Raw genomic sequence first — 7,733 nt, 5'->3', positions numbered from 1 at the left:
AGCTGGATGTGGTAAAAAATGAGATGGCAAGAATAAATATTGACATCCTGGGCATCAGTCGGTGAATTCAGTTCGGATGACTATCGTATCTACTACTGTGGGCAAGAATCCCGTAGAAGAAATGGAGTGGCCCTCATAGTCAACAAAAGAGTGGCAAAAGCTGTAATGGGATGCAATCTCAAAAATGACAGAATGATCTCGATACGAATCCAAGGCAGACCTTTTAACATCACAGTAATCCAAGTTTATGCACCAACTACCGGTGCTGAAGAAAGTGAAATTGACCAATTATATGAAGACTTACAACACCTTCTAGAAATGACACCAAAGAAGGATGTTCTTCTCATTACAGGGGATTGGAATGCTAAAGTAGGGAATCAAGAGATAAAAGGAACAACTGGCAAGTTTGGCCTTGGAGTTCAAAATGAAGCAGGGCAAAGGCTAATAGAGTTCTGTCAAGAGAACAAGCTGGTCATCACAAACACTCTCTTCCAACAACACAAGAGACGACTCTACACATGGATATCACCAAATGGGCAGCATCGAAATCAGATCCTGAACCTATGACCCTCAAATTTCTGGGTTTGCTTCCTGTCTAATACCTTTGCCATACATCTCATAGGTCTGCAAATGACACTTGCACATCAGCACTCAGATTTAATATTCTCAAAGGAATGGATGTGATAGCACACTGTATCGAGGTCAGGGGTGGGGGAATTGTTCAGCCTGAGGGCCCCAATCCAGTGGTGGACGTGCTGTTATGTTTTTCATTTCCCCCTCCAAAACATTTTAAAAGTCCATATTAGTTGGATGTCCAGTCAAATTTGCTCATTTGTAAGCTTTCATTTGAAAATTTGTAGAAATTAATAAACTACAGGTCATTGGCATTTTTGTGACATGAAATTTTGTTGCTTATCGAGTGTCCCCCCATACGTTTGTGTGTGTGTGTGTGTGTGTGCTGTCTCTTATGTGTTAACACATAAACCTGGTAATCACAGTATATGTATTTTTTCTTTCTGCAGATTTGGTTCAGGGTAAAGTGGAGAGAAGCATTTGCTTATTTCAGCAACTGATATTACCCAGATTAATAGAATGATCTGCTGTTGTTTGGCTTCAAGAAAATACTTGAGTGGAATCGATTATTATTTTTTTAAGAAAACAACAACAACCCTGTGTACTATTTTGAATAAAATGCAATATGTTGCTGGAAAATGTTTGTGGGTTTATGTTCTTGTGAGATGTGAATACACTGTTGCGGAGGATTTGTAAAGTTTCAGAAAGCTTTTTATTTGCAAAGATAAGGAAACCATATGATTGTTCTCTATGGGTATACCAAAAATTCTGATCAAGTTTTCTACCAACACTCCCCATTGCTACCAAAGCGATTGAAATGCTATTTGGCTATCAGATGACCAAAAGCCACCACTTCATCAATATTAACACATTTCACTGAGGTATTATGAAATCTTCTCAATGGGATGCCTTGGTTGACAGGGCAACAGACTGCCACTGTTGATGATAGGCAATCCTTGATTAGTGGTTTTGGAGAAGAGGCTGAACGGATGGATACCTGTTATGGATGGTATATGAGCAGATTTCCTGCCTTTGGGCCTTCGAGGTTCCTTATAATTCTCTGATTGTGCTGGAGATACTACCCAGGAATCCCAGATGGAAGAAGGAGGTGCAGAACTGCCCATAGAAGAGGCCCTCTATTCAGCAGGCTTGTAACTGTATATAACAAAGATACTAGTTCACTACTTCCTGTAACATAATCCAGATGGCTAGGGCTATGTACAGGTTATAAGCTTTGACTGATACCTGTTGCTATGGGAAGTTCCTATGGAAAGGTGCCCTATCTGTGTTAAACCTGCTCTGCATTTTAGTTCCAACTCCAGTAGTTATTCAGGAGCCCAGCCACATGGTAGAAATTATTATTATTATTATTATTATTATTATTATTATTATTATTATATTACTATAACTTTTTATATTCATACTTAGATGCCAATGGTGAAACAGCATCCCCCACCACCCAAACACACATTAGGATTACCCCTGAGAAATGTCAATAATTTTTAAAGATTTTATTTTATTTTTGATTGGGCAAGGTGAAGAAGGCCAGTCCACATGGCTGAAGCCTGAAGGTAATCTCAAATACTACAGAAAGAGAGAAAAACCACAGCAGAACACATATTCTGTCTTCTCAGAGACTTGGTGTCCTTGGCTTCTCCAAAACTTAATGTCCAAGACTTACTGTTCAAGACTTAGCATATACTTACAGGTAAGCTTTTGGGATTAATGTCCCTTTGAGAAGGAGAATGATGAAAGAAAACCACAGTGCCTTATTCTTCAAGAGATAAGGTGTTCCAGGGAGAGAAAGCACTGTGCAGTACATTGGCTGAAGGAACTTTTCCGTGTTCCCTGGATAGAGAGATAAATTGCTTATTACTCATTTTAAGGACCCTGAAACATTCCTGTCTCACCCCTCCTGACTGTATGTGGCGAAGCTAAAATTTGTACCATGCACCTGGGCAATGGAGTACAACTAATGGGATTTCACTCCTGTTGCTGTGATCCCAAAATGAGGATTTTAAATATTTTTCATGCTTCTCCTTCATATGGAAAGTGCCCAGGAGCACACAATAGCATCACAGCATGATTTACAGGAATCATGCTTTCCTGAGAGGAAGAAAAATCTTGGAAAAATTACTGAGGCAATAAGGGGTCCATGGCTGCGGTTTATACATATTCTTCAATTGGTAGGAAGAGGCACAAAATGAGGTGCAACTTTGGTGATTTCCTCCACTATTCTCTGAAGAGACCATTGCAGCTTACCTTGTTGCCACTGCTTGCATTTATTCAGTGGACTTAGCTTGCAATATTTGTAGTCTTCTACTACTTTGTACATGCTTACATCATTGCTTCTATGATTGCTAAACTGGGTTTCTGTTGCTTTTAACAATAAACCAAATGAGGAAGGAAGGAGATAAACCTTGTCATTGAATATATCAGCTCCATTTCCATTTTCTAGAGCAGCACCAGGGGTCCAACACCCAGAGAGGATAATGAGAGCCTCTGAATACCACTTGTTGATGAGGCACACTGCTGTGGTTATGTTTTGTTGGTGGGTTTCCCAGGGACATCTGGCAGGCCAATGTCAGAACAGGATCATGGATAAATCTTTGGTCTCATCCAACAAGGGTCTCCTTTTGGTCACATCTTCTTGCTAGTCAGGGGAGCAGTGGTGCCAGAAAACCTGAGGCCTGCCTCATGAACCGAAAGTGCACACCAAACTAATCCAGATATGGATGTGATAGCAGGAAGCCTAGGTCCAGTGGTCCTCATTAAGTCTTGGCACAGTGAAAAGAAGTAAAATACAGGATCTAGTACATTCAGAGTCCAGCCAGCTCGAAACATGATTTTTATTGTTTTAAATGTCTTTTGAAAATTAAATTGCCTGTAATTTCCCCTGTTTCTGGATGCTATAGTCCATGACTAAAACTAATGAACTGAATGGAACTGAACAGTGCATGCAAATTAGTACATTGAACACTTTGCACATCTTTGTCTTAAAACAAGTTGTTTTTCTTTCTTTTCTTTTCTTTAAGTACGTATAAGGCCACATTTACGAAAATGCAGCAGTTTATTTCTTTTTTTAATAGTTTTTATTAGGTTTTTAAACAAATTTTAACACATTCAAAAAACTCAAATTACATTTTACATACTCAATATACACGCCCCACGTCCCCGCGTGACTTCCCCCAACTTCCCTTTCTGGTTTGGAATGTATTCTTTTTGTTCTGCATATAGTTTTATATCCCTTCTGTAATAAAATAAACTTATTTCTTAATCAGTACTTAGTCTCTTAGTCCTTATTTATATTTACTATTTGTATTTGTCCATTGTAAGTGTATTACTCAAATCCTACAAATGAGTTCATTTCAATCATTTTTGAAGTCATTATTGTCTTTGTCTTTAAGTCTTTCAGTTAGCTTCACCATTTCCACGTATTCCATTAACTTTTCTTGCCATTGTTCTTTCGTTGGTATTTCATCGCTTTTCCATCTTTGAGCTAATAACGTTCTTGCCGCTGTTGTCGCATACATAAATAAATTCTTCTTGTCTATTGGTATATCTTGTCCTGCAATACCCAATTAAAAGGCTTCTGGATTTGTAACAAAGGTTATCTTAAACAGATTTTTTTCATTTCATTATAAATCATTGTCCCAATAATTTATAATTTATTTGCAATTCTACCATATGTGATCCATGAAGGGGAATATTTTGCGCTCTCCTCTTTCACCTTTAATGAGGGTGAAAGAGGAGAGCGCAAAATATGGTCTGAAGCTCAACATCAAAAAAACCAAGATCATGGCCACTGGTCCCATCACCTCCTGGCAAATAGAAGGGGAAGAAATGGAGGCAGTGAGAGATTTTACTTCTTGATCACTGCAGATGGTGACAGCAGTCATGAAATTAAAAGACACCTTTGGCCACCTCATGAGAAGAGAAAAAAAAAATACAGGAAATAAAAAATATAATGAAGAAAAGTAAACCAGGAAAATCGCCGGGCCCAGATGGGCTGCCGGTAGAGTATTATAAAAAATTGGAAAGTATTCTCCTTAACCCGTTAAAAGACCTGATGAACCAGACACTAGAAAAGGGATTAACACCAGAGTCGTGGAAGGAAGCATATATCACGTTATTACCAAAATCAGACACAGATACAGAAATAATTGCAAACTACCGACCGATATCCCTCCTAAATAGCGATTATAAAATCTTCGCAGGAATAATAGCGCAAAGAGTAAAGAACATCCTAAAAGAAGTAATACACCCGAACCAGACAGGATTCTTACCAGGGAGGCAGATAGCGAGTAATATAAGAAATGTAATTGACATCTTGGAATACTTGGAATTCAAAATTGATAAAAAAGCAGCATTAATGTTATTAGACGCCGAGAAGGCATTTGATAATGTCTCCTGGGAGTTTTTAAGGAAACAGACAGAAATGATGGGATTCAAGGAAAAAATACAAAATGCTATAGGAGCTATCTACAACCAGCAAAAAGCCAGGTTAATATTGAATGGAAGGGTGTCGGACAGTTTCTTGATAACAAAGGGCACAAGGCAGGGGTGCCCATTATCCCCTTTGCTATTTATAATGGTACTAGAAGTTTTATTAAATAATATCAGAAATGAAGAGATGGTAAAGGGCATAACGGTCGGTAAAAGGGCATACAAGGTTCGTGCTTTCGCGGATGACATAATAGTAACATCACAGGACCCCATCCAAAGTATCCCGAAAGTATTAGAAATTATCAACGAATATGGGAAGGTAGCGGGGCTAAAAGTGAATTATAAGAAAACCATGTTATTAACTAAAAATTTGGATAAGAAAGAAAAGGAAGAACTACAACAACTAACAAGTCTAGAAATAAGAAAGAAAGTTAAATATCTGGGGGTCTGGATTACGGCAAAAAGTCTGAACCTATATGAAGACAACTACAAAAAGGTGTGGAATGAGATAAAAAAGGACATGGAGAAATGGAGTAAGTTACAACTATCACTATGGGGCAGGATATCTGTAATTAAAATGAATGTACTCCCTAGGTTAATGTACTTATTTCAGGTAATACCAATATTGGGAGGAATGAAATGTTTTGCAGAATGGCGTAAAGACATGTCGAAATTTGTTTGGAATGGTAAGAGGCCCCGTATTAAATATCAATTACTCACAGATAAAAAAGAAAGGGGGGGCTTTGCGCTACCAAACCTTGAACTCTATCACGCAGCAGCAGGCTTGGTATGGGTGAAAGAGTGGATCACCTTGGAAAATCAAGAACTACTAGACTTGGAGGGAGCGGATAATCGCTTTGGATGGCACTCTTATTTGTTACACGAGAAAGTTAAAGCGCACAGGGGTTTCCTAAATCATTTGGTAAAGAAATCTCTATATGCAATATGGACGAAATATAGAGGAATCTTAGAAACAAAAATACCTCTGTGGGCCTCTCCAATAAACATGATAACAGTTAAAAAAACAAACATGGATGAGAAATTGGCTACCTACAATGATATATTGGAAATTAACCAAGATGAAATTAAATTGAAACGATATGATGAAATTAAAGATCACCTTTCAGTCTGGCTCCAATATTTCGAAATAAACCAAAGATTTAATGAGGATAAAAAATTGGGTATTGCCAAAGAAAAATCTAAATTTGAAAAAATCATAATGAATAAAGAAGGCAAACAAATCTCACAAATATATGACCTGTTGCTTGAATGGGACCTCATGGAAGAACAAACTAAACCATCAATGGTGAGATGGGCCCAAGATTTTGGGTATAATATCCTCGTGGAGCAATGGGAGAGGCTGTGGAGACAGGACCTGAAGTTTACCGCCTGTTACAATCTAAAAGAGAATATTTTAAAAATGATGTACAGGTGGTATCAAACACCGGATAGATTAGCCAAAATATATAAAAATCAATCAGATAAATGCTGGAGGTGTGGAACAGAAACAGGTACGCAAATACATATGTGGTGGAAATGTCCCATGATAAACAACTACTGGAATGTGATATATGAGGAACTTAAGAAAATGACAAAAACAACAATTAAAAAGAAACCAGAGGTATTTTTATTGAATATAATTCCTGAAAATGTAAAAGGCGCGAACAGAACGCTGATGATGTATGGAATAGTTGCGGCAAGGATCCTGTTAGCGAGAACCTGGAAAAGTAACAGCATACCCAGTAAACTTGAGTGGCAACTGTTAATGAAAGAATATGCACAGCTAGCAAAATTTACAGGAAGAGTCAGAGGACAGACGAACCAAAAAATTAAAAAAGAATGGAGGTTATTTTACGAATATTTAGAATCTAATTAAATAATTAAGCCAACCAGCAGAGCGTACCTGAGCCTAAATTGAACACCTGAGGAAGAAGATGTAAATGTAAACTAAGATTCGTGCCATGAAATAGAATGTAATATATGAGGTACAGAGAAGTAACGGGAAGTCAAATTTTAATTTTTCCTTTTTTTCTCCCTCTCTTTTCTTTTTCTCCCCCTTTTTTTCTTCTTGATTTCTTCCTTCTGTTCATCGTTACTGTTTTCTCCTTTCCCTCGCCTCTTCTGAGTTTATCAGACGAGGCATATACTTTTACTGGTTTACTGGTTTGTATTTCGTTATTGTGACTATGTATCTTTTCCTTTTGTTAGATTTGCACATGATATAATTTTTCTTTGTTTTTTCTCTTTGTAATATTGTTGCAATACTGTTGCATAGTGTGATTTTTAAATGGAAAACAATAAAATACTTTTTACTTCTTTTTTAAAAAAAAAAAAAGAGAGAAGAGAAGACTCCCTGGAAAAGACCCTGATGTTGGGAAAGATGGAGGGCACAAGGAGAAAGGGATGACAGAGGATGAGATGGCTGGAGAGTGCTCTTGAAGCTATAAACCTGAGTTTGACCAGACTGCGGGAGGCAGTGCAAGACAGGAGTGCCCGGCGTGCTATGGTCCATGGGGTCATGAAGAGTCGGACACGACTAAACGACTAAACAACAACAACAACTACCTCAAGATAAGAAAGATTTTCTCTCTTTGTGCCTTTCTCTCTTCTTCTGTTATTACCAGTCATGAAGCTGGTGATCATTTGTTTACCAATTGCTTAACTTTTTTACTATTATTACAACCTAGCTTCCTGCTGAGTCAAGTCAGCCAATG

Source organism: Zootoca vivipara, chromosome 3 (genome assembly GCF_965207765.1).
Source record: "Zootoca vivipara chromosome 3, rZooViv2.hap1.1, whole genome shotgun sequence".
Classification (NCBI taxonomy): domain Eukaryota; kingdom Metazoa; phylum Chordata; class Lepidosauria; order Squamata; family Lacertidae; genus Zootoca; species Zootoca vivipara.
Note: the sequence above shows the minus strand (reverse complement) of the source record.